The sequence below is a fragment of the Podarcis melisellensis genome (genome assembly GCF_964234715.1).
Source record: "Podarcis melisellensis genome assembly, chromosome: 7".
Taxonomy (NCBI): Eukaryota; Metazoa; Chordata; class Lepidosauria; order Squamata; family Lacertidae; genus Podarcis; species Podarcis melisellensis.
In genome coordinates this window covers 22,556,855-22,574,654 of record NC_138539.1, presented here as the reverse complement: position 1 = coordinate 22,574,654, position 17,800 = coordinate 22,556,855, and the positions used below count along the sequence as shown (strand labels likewise).

The 17,800-nt window shown below is 45.1% G+C and overlaps 1 protein-coding gene across 4 annotated transcripts in view; it reads right to left on the bottom strand.

Annotated features, from left to right (window-relative positions):
- NCALD (neurocalcin delta) overlaps nucleotides 1-17,590 on the bottom strand; it is a 54,643-nt gene extending 37,053 nt beyond the window's left edge. The window contains exon 1 of one of the 4 annotated variants that reach the window (XM_081919049.1): nucleotides 17,422-17,590. The gene's annotated coding sequence lies outside the window, so the exon portion shown is untranslated. Of the gene's footprint in view, nucleotides 1-16,495; nucleotides 16,640-16,724; nucleotides 17,041-17,416 lie in introns of those variants that run through there. The other 3 variants (XM_081919048.1, XM_081919050.1, XM_081919051.1) reach the window with 3 other exon arrangements.
- Between the last annotated feature and the right edge of the window lie 210 nt (nucleotides 17,591-17,800).

Sequence of the window (17,800 nt, the reverse complement as noted above, 5' to 3'; positions counted from 1 at the left end):
GTGAATTTAGAACCAATATGATATAAACAGCAGCAACAACAACAAAAATGTCCACCTGCAAAAGCAGGCACACTTAATTAAGAAGGAATAGTGAATGATGGACAGTGAATCATTTGCAAGTTGGTTAATACTGTCAGCTTAACAGAAAGGCCTCAGCTAAATTTAATTTGCGAAGAACAATGTGTACTAACACACCAATGAAACAGAAGGGCAGATGACTAGGTTTTATGACCAAATGTATCACTGTCGTGTATTGTTTCCAAATTTCCATCATTCCCAGGGCAGCTACTGCAAACAACTTAATTTTAAAATGGAGGGGGGGCGAATTTAATGTTTTTAAAGCTTGGGTTTCAGAACATGGCTGGAATTTGTGCCCTCTGGGTCTGGCAGTGGCATCTGGTGCCCACTGGCACTCATAAGGCAGAAGGTAGGAAGACCAGCCATAGATGCCGTCAGAGTCAATGCATCATGGACTGGTTGGATGCAGAGGAATAGTAGGAAAAACCAGCTGGGGAAGCCTCAAAAGGAGGAGGCTCAGAGCCTGGGGAGTGGTGGTGGGACAATGATGAGGGGTCAGAGGGAGAAGACTGGGAAGAGGCAGCGTTGGACGCTAAAGAGGTAACGGGACTTAGAGAGCAGGGAAGAGTCTGTGGCAAAGAGAAGTGCAGAATCAGAGGCAGAAGCTGAAGCTGAAGCAGGAGATTGGGAAGCCAAGAGGCAGACATGAGTTTGGCTGGTGAAGAGTCATGAGTGTCTCCCCCTCCTGCTGTGACAAGGTGCTTTCTCCCCTGGTTTCCCATACCAGAAGAGGCATGAAAAGGGCAGAGCAGAGGCTACACACAGGCATGGTTTCCAATTGTTTGGAAAAGGCCTTGGAGAGGAAAGGATTTAGATGGCTGTGAGGAGGCAGAGACTTTCAATCTACGCAACTGATTTTCATGGAGGACCACCACTGGGAATGATCTGCTCTGCTCATTAGGCCTGACACTCAACCAAGTCTATGGAGATTGCGGTTTTGCTTATAAAAAGTTAACTCCATCTTTCAACTGGGTGATTACTGATCCACACGCCCCCATGACACAATGACTGGCAGAGCCAACTAATTCTAAATTGGTTCCCAACCTCCTTCCTATTCAGTTCTACCACTGCAACACTGAGACTAAGGAGAAAGAACTAACCGGCAGTGCCACTCTCTCTTCTGGTTGTAAATAAGAAGGCAGGCAGGCAGAGGCTGGCTGAAGGGAGACTGAGCTTGGTAGTGAGCCCACTCTCCCTACAAACCATTATCTTGGGCTCTCATTGTTTAACCTTTTGTTATGATTAGGGAAGACCATATTTTTCCAGGAATGTAGATGGGGCAGCTACGTACTGGTGTGAATACTTTGGCAAATAACATCATGCACCTCACTGTGAACTCAAACACTGATTTATTAGAGAGAGACATGCAAGCGCTGCCAAAACAGAACAGAAGATTACGCATTGGCCCTGTCATTTGTTGTAATATATGTTAGACCAAGTTGCGCACAATGTAGTACAAGTCTATATGACATCAATAGAACGGACAATGAGGAACTGGGTCCTTGTCTTTACGGAATAAAACACGCCTATCACGGCAACAAGTTTAAAAATAGTCTTCTGTAGAACAACTACAAAGTACGAAAGGGTGTGATACTATTTAATTGCCTTTGCTCATGTTTCTGTATTTGCTTCCTCCTTAAAGTGGATCCTTAGAACAATAAACAAGAACACCTGAAGAGTGCCCTTTACCACAACACAGGGAAATAAGATTAAGTGATCTTCAAACAAAACTAATAAAACTCCTCTGTATACGCCTGCATTGAAACCACAGGTAGAAACATGTTTGGGAAAAGAGCCAACCATGATACACGATAAATGTCTCCATTAAAGATGCTAATTATATGTAAATGAATGTGCTGCTGCTATCTTTTACACCCCCCATTTCTATGATGTCTTAGCACCACCACCCAGTCCTAGAATGACCTGAAGCTCCAAGGTAAAGGTAAGAACAAAAACAAAAGAAAGAGGGCCATGGCTTTTTGCATAGGAGGTACAATCAGATTCAAGTCCCCTGGGCTTTGAATGAGTTTTAATCCCAGCCAAACTGAAAAGTTCCCCTCACAGAATCCAAACGCAAACATTCCGATAACACTGAGAAGCAGGAATATTCATGAAGGTTCTGTGACATTACAGCAGGTACCAGGTCAAGCCATCAGTCACAGGTTTCGCCACCACAAGAACAATACAATTCAATATAGGTAAGACAGCTGCTCTGCAGGAGGTTGCCTCCAAGATTGTAACTGCCATCAAGTCAGCTGTCAGAGAGAAGAACTATGGGGCAGGAGCTGCCCTGTTGTCACCAGTAATGCTCCTGGATCTGCTCTGGGGGGGGCAACTGCTTCAGGGGAGGGACTGCTCTTTATCAAGGGCAGGACAGTCGGAACTGCAATTGACTTTGCCCATAACTTTAAGCACTGCCACTTTAAACCGTGCTTGAGCCTGGTTTTCCCTTCTCCCTCCTGTACTAGGTAAAGCATTTCACAAAGGGTCTAAGTTTGGCATGAAAGAAAATCTGATACTGATCTGAAGGAAAACACACTCTGGCTTCATCCCTCAGTCATAGATCTCATGTCCACTGGGAGATTGAACCACTGGCCTCCCAGAAAGAACATCAAGGCAAGGAGAAGACCAGCCAGACCCTATTCATCAGCTAGAGATAGAGCAGCTGTGGGGAGCTTAACTTGTTTTTTTCCTCTGCCAGAAATTCCACCTTGATAGCTCAGTTGGTAGAACATGAGACTCTTAAATCTCCAGGTCATGGATTTGAGCCCAATGTTGGGCAAAATATTCCTGCGTTGCAGGGAGCTGATCCCATCCAACTCTACAATTCTATGAATATTCTCCTACTACCAGTTGCGCTGGGACCAAAGAGCTGAAGGGAAGCAGGTCACATCCATGCATACAATTAAAGCACATGCCTTCCTCCAAAGAATCCTGGGAATTGTAGTTTGTTCAGGGGACTGGGATATGTAGGTTTGTGCTTTATATGTACAGTGGGAAAGATGCTGGGCTGCGTATCCATTTCTAATTGCTTGCTTTGTATTGTTGCAATGCGTTGTAAACTGCCTGATCTAAAGGTGGGTATATACCATCAATACATAAAGAAACAAGACAGTCCTTAATGAAACCATAGCGCTTGTAGTTCAATCTCATAGAACAAAGGAAAGGTTGGCAAAGAGTATCTCCAGCTAGGTGTGAAAATGCGCCCTGGGGCCTCCATATATCCCATATTGAGGCAGAAGGCCATCAGCTATAGAGATTTTACAGATTTTTACATCAGTGCTCAGGTGCTCTTGGAAAACTCAATAGTGATTTAATGCACCATGGAACACCACCCCTCCACTTGCAAATAAAACTATTTTCAGCCTTGCAAGACGGAAGGGGCTATGAGAGAGGGTGTGTGATTTGCAGACCATAGTGTTGCTGCTGTTTGCCACAAGGGGAAGAGGGGAGGTGGTGGAGAGGTTAGGGTAGGCACATCTGCTGAGCCAATCCAATCTCCCTGCCATTTCAACCTGTCCCCTCCCAGTAAAGAGCTGTCGAGAAGCTAACACAATGGCGCCACCTGCACAGGCAAGAGGCTTCTGGCTGCATCCCAGTCTGATGGGAAGAACATTCTGGACAGAGGACCAAGGACACCAGCTTGGCACATGCTTCCGTACAAGCAAAAACAACCAGCAAGAGAATATCAGCCAGGTCCCAAGAGGCTACAAGCCAAATGTCTATATACAACTCACTACTTCAGAGGGACGCCGGTGGCGCTGTGGGTTAAATCACAGAGCCTAGGACTTGCCGATCAGAAAGTTGGCGGTTCGAATCCCCGCGACGGAGTGAGCTCCTGTTGCTCGGTCCCAGCTCCTGCCAACCTAGCAGTTCGAAAGCACATCAAAGTGCAAGTAGATCAATAAGTACCGCTCGGGCGGGAAGGTAAACGGCGTTTTCGTGCACTGCTCTGGTTCGCTAGAAGCGGCTTAGTCATGCTGCCCACAGGAAACTGTATGCCTGCTCCCTCGGCCAATAAAGCAAGATGAGCGCTGCAACCCCAGAGTCGTCCACGACTGGACCTAATGGTCAGGGGTATCTTTACCTTTTACTTCATCCAGGCATTGCCAAACTGATCTCCCTCACCTACCTTTCCCCTCTACTCCCCTTCCCTTTCTGTTTTCTGCCTTCTTCTTTGCTCACAAACCTGAGGCCTGAGCCTATGCCTCCCTTATTGCTTTGGGAGGCAAATATAACAAACTTTTATTCACGCAACCAATCGCTATGAACCAGTTCGAGCCTGGCTGACAAACCAAAACCCAAGTGGTTTGGAATAAAGTCAAGCATTGCATGAGTCGGCTTTCAGCAGGAGACTTTTCATCAAAGGATGTGGTCATGGGGGGGGGCATAGATTTGGGAAGGGAAGTGGGCCTATCCCTGTGCACGATCAGTAGCAGCCTGGATGATGAGACAGACACACCCTCCCAACACTGGCATTGTTGCAGGTTGCCTGGTTGGTGCTGGGGATGGCGGGGGGTGGTGGCCGGTTTGGGGATGCCTGGGTGCCCTGGCAGGAGTGGTAGACTGGCTTTATCACAGCTCCAATCAAGGATCTTTGATCTCACTGCCACCCTGTCCCATCTCAGCTTCACCCAGGTAAGTTGCATTGACACCAGTGTCAGGTACAGCTCTGCTCTCACCACACAAACTCCTACTGCCCCCAGTGACCCTGTCCTCACTGGCGCCACCCTGAACATCCCACTGTGAGTGGAAAGATGAAGAGGGATTCTTTGTGGAGTTGGCTGGATGTGCTAAGAATCCTCCATGTGACTGGGAACCCATATAATGTAGGGTTTCCGATTACAGGGGGAGGACTGCAAGCATGTCCACCCAAACAAAGGAAACCCTCCTTCAGACATTCCTGTTCAATGCAGGAAGGTCGTAGGTACCATCGGTGAAGATGGAGATCTTGGGAGCAAGGCTGGCATGTGCAGCATCACATCCCCTTCAAATTTTATACTTCCACGCAGTGCTATTTCTCTAGAAATACCCGAGAGGTGTCAGAACTGAGTTCTGGCATGTTCCAGCTGGAAAAAAAGCCCCACTTCCATGCATTCTTCGAACAAATGAACAGGGCTCAGGTTTCTTCCAAAAGGCCAACCATTTTTCTTTCTTGAAGACGACCTTGGCCATAAGAGACCATGTATAAAAAACACAAACCAGCTTCTCAATGAGAATATATCAACGAGGTCAAAATGGTTTCTCAGTGACCCGTCAAACAACTATGATGAGGGCGGGGAAGGCCTTGACAGAAGGCAGAGTCTAGCTTCACTGCCGAAATATAATTGCGCTAATTGGACTTGCATTAACCCAAACGGCAAAGCCAGTGATTGAGAGAACCCTGTTACGCAGCTGTCACTCCACACAAAAGAACAGAGGAATGGATGGTGCACAAATGAGTTGGGAGAACGCATCAACAACCTCAGCTTCCATTTCTGCAACAACATGGAACTGGCAATGTGAGTTTATTACGCAACGCACAGTGTTAGAAACCGAGATATGAAAGCTAGGAGCTAAACAGCACCTTAAACTTAGGTTATGGGCATAACAACGGAATGTCTAGGGGCGCTTTTTTATAACAAGAATACAAAGCTGAAAATGAATCAACTACAGCTTAAATATTATGTTCATTTTTCATATGGTCTAGTCCTTCCCCTGCCCACCCCCCTAATATTCTTAAGAGAGTCTCTTCTCAGCCTTCAGAGAGTAGCGGGAAGTCGGGAGGCAGAAAAAGGTCCTCCTTTCCTTCCACTCTGCAGTTTTAATCTGAAATCTTAGGTGCAGTGCTGCACTCAGAACTCAGAAACTGCTCGAGCTAATGAAATTCCGTGTCACAAAATGAGCCTAGAACAATGGGAGTTTCGAACACTGGAAACACAAGCTCATGAGGGATTTCTTTATTCAAAAGGAAATATTTCAAGGGCTCAACTTCCTGGGGAGTATTTGAAAATTCTAAAACTCTTTTTTTTATTAAAACAAAAAACACCTGCCAGTTGGTTCAGAACGTTTGTTTCCATGACTCTGCCTTTGCTAGTAGAAAGAATCCTAAATACCAAAAATTCAGCAATGATCTAGATTCAACATTTCCATCTTCTACTCAGCAACAGAAGGGCTGGCAACTGGCATTGTTTTACATCCTTGCCTAATTATATAATATAATTGATACCTATAATTAATGGAGTCATTTCAGATTCCCACTGTTAAAAAAAAATCATGTAGGCCAGCATGAAGCAAATACTTAGTTCCTCAGCAGCACCTGCTAGAGCTATTATGTTTAAAGTTCACCACTGTTTTTTGAGCTCTGGAATAAATAGAATGTTTCTATTTTAAACATTCCCAGGAAGATAGCATTGAGCTATTTGTACATTTGCAACTCACTAAAAGCTACAGAAGTTTGGGCTGCTTTCTTGTGTATTTCAGTTAGCTTTATGTTTCATGTCGGATTTGAGCCCAGAAAAGTAATATAGCATGACTGCAGAAAAGATAAAATGCCATTCTGTGCAGGCACACCAATTGCAACATCAGGTTTTCACATCCATCGGCCCATAGCCCTCCCATGTTTACTCAAGGCAGGGTTTTCCAAGGAGTCCAAACTGGCAGATAACTTTATCCATCTGCTATGCCAGGCCCACCCAGCTTTTGACCCAGAAGGCTGTACGTAGCTCAGCAGCCCTGTATAGGGCTTGATATTCTTACTGTGTTATCAGCCCGGCACTTGGAGCAAGCATGAGCATAAGCATAGAGGAGTTGTAAAATCATAGAGAAGGCACACAGCAGATGGACTGAATTCAGGACTGGAGGTTAGACGTTGGGCAGGGCTGCTCTATATTTATTTCATGCAAATTGTTCTCTCTGCCTGATGCAGCAACTGTATACATTTGGGTTGGGCGATATATCATCCAAAACCAATTTGAAGTCCATATCGTGATATCGGTTTCATAATTTTTGACCTGGCAATATATTGTGAATCATGGTGTGTGTGTGTGTGTTGTGATAAAAACACAATGTGGGGAAAGCCGTGAAGCCGGCCAGTGCCTCTATATAGCATCCTTATGTCAGACACTGTGATATATTGGTATATCGCGATGTTTAGCCTGTGATATATCACAACCAGATATTGCTCAGTCCTAATGTACATATGACCAGGCATGCACAAATCCACCTTCCAGCTTGCCCTGGGCAACTATACAGGTATCAGCTGGCATAGACCCATGGCACTAATGCAGCAATTTCCAAACAACTTCTGTACTTCCTGAGTTCTGAGAGCTACTTCTCCCACTTGCAATGTATCCACAAACTGAGTATCTTCTGGAAGTTGTTGAGCTACAACTCTCATCGGCCTCAGTCAGCATGGCCAATGGTCAGAAATGATGGGATCTGTAGGCCATCAATCTCTGGAAGGAACCATGTTAGCTCCCCCTGGTCTAGATGATGCACCGCAAGTGAGTAACCACTGCACCAAAGCAAAATCTGCGAAAGATCGCAATAGTTCAGTTGTATTCAGAGAGCTGCTAAAATCAGGCTGCTAGTCAAACTCCTAACAATCTCTAACACAAAATTTTAAAAATCCTTCCAGTAGCACCTTAGAGACCAACTCAATTTGTTATTGGTATGAGCTTTCGTGTGGAAAGCTCTTACCAATAACAAACTTAGTTGGTCTCTAAGGTGCTACTGGAAGAATTTTTTTAATTTTGTTTTGACTATGGCAGACCAACACGGCTATCTACCTGTAACTAGAATCTCCAACACTATAGCGACAACTGAAATCCTGTCACAAACATCAAGGTGAATGCCAGTATGGGGAGGGGGATCTTGAATGTTATATACAGTAAATGATTTTGTGGATGTAAAGTTTACCCAAAGAATTAAGATAAACCAGCCAAAAGAAACAGGGAGATCACATAAAAGAAAGGAATACCATAAGAGCACATTCCTTTCCTCTAACTATAGAATTTCAGCCCATATTATGATGAGAGATGCTTCTCCACAAGGCTTCCTCTGGGAAATGCTACATTCCATCATCATTGAGCTCCGGTTTCTAATTATATTTCCATAACATATCTCTGTCTGAAATGCAAATCTGACTACATAAATTATTGGATGGGTATAAAATGATTGCAAAATTGCTGATCTTCTAACTTCAGTTTTTATTCCCTACTGTTTAGGGAGATGAAACGCTATACTCATGATCCACCAGCTGAGGTGGATTTGGCAGAAGCAAATACCAAGCTTCTTGGCCATTGCCAAGACAACTCATCAGCAGAACACTTCAGTCATGCTGCTGGGACTCACCACTGGTGGTTGGGCTGGCCTGTTAGGCGAAACAGCAAGTGGTTACATGGATGGCCAGGGCGGAGGGGCCGCAAGGGGAGCCAGGTTACAGGTTCATGGTGTCATCCTGTCAATAGGCTTTAGTGTGGCATTGAAGGGGGACTTCCTCCTCTCCTGCTGCAGGGAGACTTAAAATAGGAGTCTCCAGCACATTAATCTTCTTGGCCAAGTTCAAGGTTCTTGAATTAATCTACAAGGTCCTAAATAACTTGGGCCTGGGATACTGCCTTATTCCTTGTATGCCTGACCAGTCACTGAGGTCTTCGGTAGGGAGGGAGGGAGGGAGGGAGGAAGGAAGGAGTTAACTGATTCCCACTATGTGTGACCTCATTGCCAGCATAACTCCTGATTGGTGGGCACTGGTGAAGTTTCCAGGGATGGCAGATGGTTGTTTTGGTCTTTTCTAGTTTTCCCCTGGGCATGTATGGGAGATGCCAGCCCTTTCATCAATGTAGTAACAATGCAATTCCCTCCTGCCTTGGCAAAATGGTATTGCTCTGTTAAACTGCAGCAAGAATACAGCCCAAACAGCCTCTTTTCCTAATAATCTGTTGCAGCAATCAACTGTCGCAGCAGAGACTTCTGCAGAACAGTCTCCTGAGGAAATGAAAACCAAAAATATTCTGGGGTTCAATTTTTGTACTTGGGGTTCCAAGAGACCATGAGGTAATGACTGAATGCCAGATGATTACATCTGGGATTGATTTATAAAGTGAGTCTTGATTGTTGCAAACTCCATAGAGGTCCGGTTGTGATTAAAACTGGTTGGTGTAAGGCATCAAATATCTGCTCATTTTTTAAAACTCAATCCCTGAATCTCCAGGTAAGGCTGGGAAACACTCCTGTCTGAAATCCAACGAAAGCCACTGCTATACAGTACCAATGGTCTGACTTAGTATAAAGGCAGCTTCCTATGTAGCTGAGAAACCGGACTGACGTTTTATTTATTGCCACTGACCTCCCCCATCAAAGGTCATCACATGCATACACGTATTAAACAAAGCACAGTAATAACCAGATCAACTACGTTCAGAATTTGAGCCTGTTTGCAAATTCTGTCTGGTTTTAATAAACTCAGCGTATGAGAGCAGGTGAGATTTCATGATGGGTTTTGTTTTGTTTTTTTGGCTGATATTTTATTTAAGGGAAAGCGCTATAAACCATGCTCCGTGTCTCTTATAATGATGACTAAGACTCTGTCATCTCCATGGATAAAAAGAGGTGATATGTGAAGCAGGCAGATTCATCCCAGAGTGCGTGCAAAGGATTGGCACGTGCACCTCGAATTAAGACTAATGGGAGGGACACGTGCCAAATCCTTGTGTAACCTGTGGGATAAATAATGCCAAGAAAGCCATATAGAAAGGTGGGGGAGGACCGTGATTTTATCTGGGGGATACATAGACAGCCATGATGGTCCACAGAAGGGGGCAACCCAGAATCCTCAACAGTGTAACCCCTTTGGTAGGAGCAACCAATATGTCACAGAAGAGTGACCAAGTGAAATTCAACGTCACGCTATTGCAGACATTCTGTATGTCCAAGAAAATCAGCTTGCCAGATGGAAGAATTCTTCCTCCTCTCTCCCCACACACTGATATGGGGGTCCCCCTGCCAATTTTGGAGGTGTGGGGGGAAGGGGAGAATCCTGCCCCAAGTAATGTTTGCTGGTGCACTAAGTCAATGCGAGAGGGGTTGTTTTTTTTTTTTTTTTTGCATTCAAGAAATAAATAAATAAATTTAATCCTTTTGTTATGCCAGAGTTCCTTGGGGTGAGGGATGGACTATTAACCTACTTTGGGAATTGTACTTTGGGAATTGGGGGGGGGGTCTCCTAACAACTCTGAGGACTCTTAACAATCCACAGTTCCCAGGAAGACATGACTGTTTATAGTTGTATGATGTTGCTTTAACTGTGTAGTGCAGAAGGAGCCAGATTTACCGGTAGTCAGATGCCAAAGAGTGGGGCCCTCTTAATGTGAGAGACAGAGGGGAAGTGAGTGGGCTGCCATGAGGGGAAAACAGGGTGGGAACTGCTGCTAAGAATGCTAGTTGCTCAATCCGTTTGAATCGTGTGTGTGTGTGTGTGTGTGTGTGTGTGTGTGTGTTCACCTAGGTATCTGAACTGGGAATTTTAATGCTTGCTGTTGTGGTTTTGCTTGTTTATCTTAGGACAAAACTGTTAATATGTTATTTACTGGACCTGCTTATATGATTTGGTAATTTTTGTATCTTTTTTTTTTTGTATCTTGGTTTATTTTTATTACTTTAGCTTCCCACTCTGGGACAGGAAATGTTCAATGAAGACTGGGCTACAAATATCGTAAATAAGTAATAAATTAAAAATTGGATACAAATTCCTCCTCCTCACCTGCTATTCCATAATGTTCAAAGCCACTCTTGGTGAAGAGGCCTAACACACTCTGGTGAGTTGTACAACAGTGAGCATGGTATACAGCAGACCACCTCAGAGGTCTGGAGTATGGGCTTAGGCAAGCTAACAGGTCTTTGCCATGGACTCTCAGCAGCACGGTCTCCTTCCCAAAATGCACAGGAACATGCAGACATCAAAAAGCATTAAATGTACCGTATTTTTCACTCTATAAGACGCACCAGACCACAAGATGCACCTAGTTTTTGGAGGAAGAAAACAAGAAAAAAAATATTCTGAATCTCAGAAGCCAGAACAGCGATCCCTCTTGCTGTTCTGGCTTCTGGGATAGCTGCGCAGCCTGCATTCGCTCCATAAGACGCACACACATTTCCCCTTACTTCTTAGGAGGGGAAAAGTGAGTTATAGAGCAAAAAATATGGTAACATTCTTTTGTGACTCCATTGAAGTGAATGATTATGAAAATGAAGGCAAAAATTAAAAGCAGGCTTAACAAGTATATATAGCTTTCACCACATGTATGAGAAGTGTGCCCACACTTCAGAACCCTGTTAGTTAAGACCAGGGGGCTGCAGTTCTACAGAGGACCAAATGTTTTCCCTGAAAAGGGCCTCAGATTCAACCCCGGACATTTCAAGTGAGGGATGGGGTGGGGGGAACCTCTGTACGAAATACAGGAAAGCTACTGTCCATCAGTGCAGACAACACTGAGCTAAATGGTCCAATAGCCAGCATTCCTAAGCACTCAATATTTTGCCAAAACAGCAAGCCCTGGTATTTATAAAATAAACTGGGGGGGGGGAGTCTATCCCACTGAAGAACTCTAAGAAACTCTACAGTATCCGGCCTTACTTGTAAATCAGGCTATAAAATCATGGTGAGCCACAACCAAGTGGGTTGACTTCTACAATATGTCCCCACACAGGGATGCACAGTAGGCAAATGGGTACATACTTGCATAATTGCCAGGTGGTGTCTGCACCATAAGGGAGACCACAACGTGGTATTCTTCTCCCAAGACACGCCACCCCTGAGAAATACAGTCTATCCCATGGCCATTCCCTCCTGGACTAGATCTGCAGGAACCAGTGCTGTACAGTACTTGCAGACAAACTTGGTTTCACTATATGGTAAGAAATCTGATTGCCAGAAGTCATTTCTGTCCTGTGCAATGCTGATGCGTATTATACCTGGGAAGCAGCTGGTGGTCAACAAAAGAGGTTTAAAGACTGTCTCAAGGCAAATCTAAAAAAAAAATGTAGTATAAACACTGACAACTGGGAAACACTGGCCTGTGAGTGCTCCAGTTGGAGAACAGCCTTTATCAAAGGTGTCATGGGCTTTGAAGACACTCAAACTCAGGACGCAAGGGAGAAACGTGCTAAGAGGAAGGCACGCTTGGCAAATCCACACTGTGATCAACTCCCACCTGGAAACCAATGTCCCCGCTGTGGAAGGATGTGTGGATCCAGAAATTGGCCTCCACAGTCACTTACGGACTCATTGTTAAAACCGTGTTTATGGAAGACAATCTTACTTGGCTACGAGTGATCGCCGAAGAAGAAGAAGAAGAAGAAGAAGAAGAATTATTATTTTTGGGTTATTCCGTACTGAAGTCTTTTGAGAACCACCCACCAGCCCATCCCACTTTGAACACAGGTGTAGAAACTCTTCTGACTCCTAGGAGCCACCATTGCATTGGGGCAGAGGGGGATAGCTCTATCCACAGTTGAACTAACTGGTCAAATGCTAAGGCAACAGCTTCAAATAATTAGATGCTGGGCAGCCATGTGCCTGGTTTGTGCCAGCTCTCTCTATCCCTGCTGGATGACCACTGCTTGTTTCGTACGATCATAGCAGCAATAAAGCCACAGTAACAAAGCCCCATAACTAGCTGGAATTATGTAGAAATTGATAACACATATGGTGCTGGCAGTGGTGAACAGTGCTCAGCAGAACCCCACAGGCATATTCAAATGTAAAAGCACAGCCTACAAGTCCAATCCATTTAACACTGCAAATGTGCAGCCTCCCATTTTAATGGGATTTTAGGACCATGGAAGTGAATAAAGGTTGCATAACATTTGGTTGGTTGCACTCTCTTACCTCTAGTCTATGAAATGGTTCACACATCGTATCAAAGTTTAACATTTTATGTTTAGCTATGGTTCAACATGAACAAGCAGCAAGATGGCACACAGTGTTTAAATATCCCTATTTCTCTTCTCCTGCAATCTTGGTCACACCATGAACGACAAATGACGAGCCTTTGTTATCTGAACTTGAGCTCATGGTTTACGGCTCTCCAAGCAAGCTGCAGGTGGTAGTTTGTTGTTGGCTTCCTGCTCATCATTTATTTGGGGAAAACAAACCCTGAGCTCAGTTTCAAGTGGCGTGACAGGCCAAAAGTTGTGGTTTGTTCTCCCGGTGCAGCACAGCCAAGGAGCTGGAGAGGAATGAGGTAGGGACACTGCTCATTTTATTGAGACACAGTTAAACATAATTAAACATTAGCTATGGTTTAACGTTATGTGTGAACACAGCCAAAAGAAACGACTAGTTTTGCTTTCAAATCACTTGCAAGTAGGACAACACAATGGCTGTTTTTCCACACACACACAAAAGAGCACCTACTTTGTTAGTACAAACCAAACATGTTTAATCCTACTTAATCATGCTTAATCATGCTTTGATCAGCTCATTAATTTTGTTAGCTAACAGATATCAAGAAGTATAACTCAAGTCAGCAGCTTGCATTCAACTCATACAACTTTCATTGAAATTCAAGCTGCGGCTGCTATGGCGACAATTAATTTTGGTTGGCACTTCCGTTGCCCTTCATAACAATCTGTAAAATATGGATTTTGTTAAAATGTTATGCATTGCGTTTTTGCATTTCTATTATAGCCGGTGGCCAATATGGAAATGAAACCAAACTGAATTATACATGAATAATAATCATGAGTGCCATCGTTAGGTTTTTGAAATATACTGAAATGATCTCATCTAGTCCTGCCAACAAGAATTTAAGGAGGATCAAGCACACTGGAACATGCCTTACCAAGTGACAGACAGTCTATTATTGTCCAATGATGTCTCACAAACAGACCCAGTCTAGATCAGTGTTTCCCAACCCTGGGCCTCCAGCTGTTTTTGGACTACAACTCCCATCATCCCTAGCTAGCAAGACCAGTGGTCAGGGAAGATGGGAATTGTAGTTCAAAAACAGCTGGAGGCCCAAGGTTGGGAAACGCTGGTCTAGATATACAAGGGGCAAAACCCTATCAAACTCTATTGAACCCAGAGCTGATGGGAGTTGTAATCCAAAACATCTGGAGGACACCAGGTTGGTGAAAGCTGGCTTGGAAGCTGCAATGTTGACGCTGCAATATAGTTAATCGTTTTGCCCATCTGGATTGCCCAGCCTCATGCACAGGCTCCATGCCACCACCAATAGTCCAGGTTTGGCTTAACTACGCAAGCGGGCGAATTCACACAAGACGTGGATGGCATGCATGGTGCCCCCCAGACAGGGTCCCCACTATTCAGAAGTTTTTGAATTAAATTTGAAACTGGGCATACTAGAACAAAAATAGATGTTTCAAGCAAGCATGCCATGCTGCATGATAAAGGAGGAGGTATGGTTAAGATGGTCCCCCAGCTTCTTCACTAGGACATGACTGGTTGACATGCAACAGGTTTGACGTCCCCATCACAGCATCCCCCATTCCAGGGAGACAGCACTCCATCGCTTTCTGATGTTGTAACCCTGGAAAAAAAATCACAAACTCATCCCATGTTCCCTGCATAACATCCATTGGAACTTGGGGTTATTATACAACAGGAGCTGGCAGAGTGGAAGAACTCTGGTGTCTGAATACTTTTTGGATTTAGAACAGGGTTTCCAAAACTTGGGTCTCCAGCTGTTGTTTTTTTTTGGACTACAACTCTCATCACCCCTAGCTAGCAGGACCAGTGGTCAGGGATGATGGGAACTGTAGTCCAAAAACAGCTGGAGACCCAGGTTTGTGAAACCCTGATTGAGAACATAAGCGCCCACAGTTACTTCTGTTTCCAACCAGCAAATCTAACACTTGGTGAGCAACTACAACAACATTTGTCCTCCAACAAAGGGACCAATCTGGGATTAGGTGTGGGTTGTGTTAAACAGCCACTTCAGTTTCAAGAATGGGGAACCTGTGGCACTCCAGAGGTTGTTACATGACAGCTCCTGTCTTAGCAATGCCCATACTGGTCAGGGCTGGTGGGTGTTGAACTCCCAGGCAGGTTCCCCATCCTTGTTTCAAGGGAACCCTTTTTGTGGACTTCGGATAGAAATTCTATAAATCTACAACATACATGTGCACTAGCCACAAAAAGGATTTCAATAATAAACCAAATAACTCATCTGCTCAACTGAACTTCAGATGCAGAGTGTGGTTGTATTCAAAAGTGTGAGTTTACAAGGTCTGGCCACAAGCCCAGAAGTCTGAGGTTTAATAAATGTTGAGCTAGTTGCTACAACTCCTACATTCATTCCAGTTCCGCAACTCACTGCTTTGGAGCAGGGCTACTTCAGAGTAAATACAGGGCTGAGGATGCAACCCAACAGGACTATTCTCAAGCAAATAAAGGACTGTGGATTTCAAGTACTGTGCAGCAATTCAGGAAGTCAAAGGGCTAGACTACTGTATAAAGTTTCTACACTTGAAAGCAATTATTCAAAGCAATATTTCCCTACAACTGAACAACTGGTCTACTGTCTGTAGGCAAAAGGGGCTCACAGTCCTGCCTTCAAGTCTAGGAACTGATTAATACACACAGTGGGGCGTTTAAAAGGCTTTGTTTGTCCCTGGAGGGACTCCATGTAGAATTTTAATAGATCAGTAAAATTACATTCCCTGTGGTACTTTGAAACAGCTGCAATCATTGAGATTGCTTAGCTACGTTTTACCTAAGCAGGGAAGCTGGGCAGCAACCCCCAATGTTCACAAATGGGCCAAACACACACAAAAATGCAGTTTTAAAAAAGAACATCATTCACAAGTTAATATAAAACAACAACTTGATTAAGTTTCAGCATAAGCATGTTGAGAAAGACGGCACATTTATTTCTCCAACTCCCAGATAATCAAATCTACAGTTGCTTTCTCACTTAAATCTTCACACCAAAGCAAGATAACTTGCAATAATTTTTCAAAGCTGCTTTCATTCATATCCCTGAAAAGTTTAACCACATTACTTTCACGCCTTTGTTTAACTAGTGCATGCGTGCACACTTAAATTGCCAGCTATGTTTCAAATGCAGTGTCCACAAGACTTTTCAAAGAAATGTGGTTTCTTTTATTGCTAGTAATAATAAAGCCCTACACTTTTGGTTAGAAAAAGACAAGCAGTGCATTGTATCTTTGTTCTAATTCATGAGCCTTCCTCCGTTCTGAAGGTGGAAAACATCGGCAAACACCCATATCCAATCATATCCATATCCTCCATTATCAAGGTTTCTGCAAATAATATTTCTGCACATAATACAACCATTTTCCCCACTCTTCCTTTAACAAAGGGGACTGGAGGAAGCAGCCTTCTACTTATTCAAAGAAGAAGAAAATAATGTTCCACTGAGGTATCCTTTTTTTAGCTCTTGCAACTTACTTTTCCGCCGCAGAAGAACTTGAAAGGCGAAGCTACAAGTGGGATTGGCAGAGTGGGAAAAGAGCCACACAGTTCACTACTTTTCATCTCGTATCTCAGCAGCACACATTTCAGATTACGCTGTCAGGCTGCTCCCGAGACCCCTTCCCTGCTGCTTACAGCCTGTTTACCACCCTTTCCCCTTGCAAATTTAAGATGCTTTTGCAAACTGAAACAAAATCTCGCCTACCGGGGAAGGGGAGAGAATGCAGCTCTCAGCGTTTGTTGTGCTAACCTCCTTCTTTTCCCCATCAGCCGGTGGTGCCTCCTTACAGTTGCGCGCCCTGAGAAGTTCCCTCCCAGGGCATTCAACGGGACTTCCTCCCGAGGAACCCCCTGCTCAGGTTGCAGTCTAGCCCGTAACCTGGGAGAGGAAGCCCCCCACACACCGAGGATCGGGGCCCCCTTCGGGCAAGCGCCGCCAAGGCGCTGCGTAAAAAGAGAGCCCTGGGCCAAAGCGGGCTCTTTAATCGGATCAGGAAGGCAATTTCATGAGCGCGCACTGAAAGCCTCGACCTAAAGCTCCGAGGCTCCCCCGAAGCCTTGGGGAAGCTGGGCGGAAGCGTGGCTCCAGACACAACTCGTGTTTCCCCCACCCAGACATACACACGCGCTTTATCCCGGGAGGCTGGAGAAGTGTCCCGCCTGGGATCCCTCCGCTTCATTTCCCTCTGCCGCCGCCGCCGCCGCCGGTTCAAGTGCGTGGAGAGAGAGAAGTCAAAGCGCCTCTTCCGCGGCTCCTCTAGCGGGAAACTCGCCAAGCGGCCGAAACAAGCGCAATAGTGGCGCGCAGGAAAGCGAGGCGTGGAATTGCCCTGGCGCGCGGGGAGAGAACAATGCTAATAATAATACTAATACTAATAATATTAATGCTTTCTTTACCTCACCGTGCAGAAAGGCAGCTCTTCAGTGCTCCATGCTCCGGCAGCCCGAGGCAGGCAGGCAGGCAGGCAGGCGGCGGCGAGCGCGCGCAAGAGCGAGCGAGATAAGCCCGGCAGCCTCCACCGCCAGATTCTCACTCTCCCCCGGCTCGCCAAGCTCCCACCACATCGCCTGCCTCCGGCTGACGTCAAAGTCGCTGTCACATGGCCCGATGCAAAACCAAAAGAGCATTGGTTGTCGTGGCAACCGCAGCACGGCGCGCGGAAGCCATTTCAATAGGTCGTTTGTCACACACACACACACATACACACGCGGGTGTGTGTGCACGTTGGAACCCGTCCGGGGATCTGGTCGGGCTTCTCCACGGCAAGGGACCAGAAATGT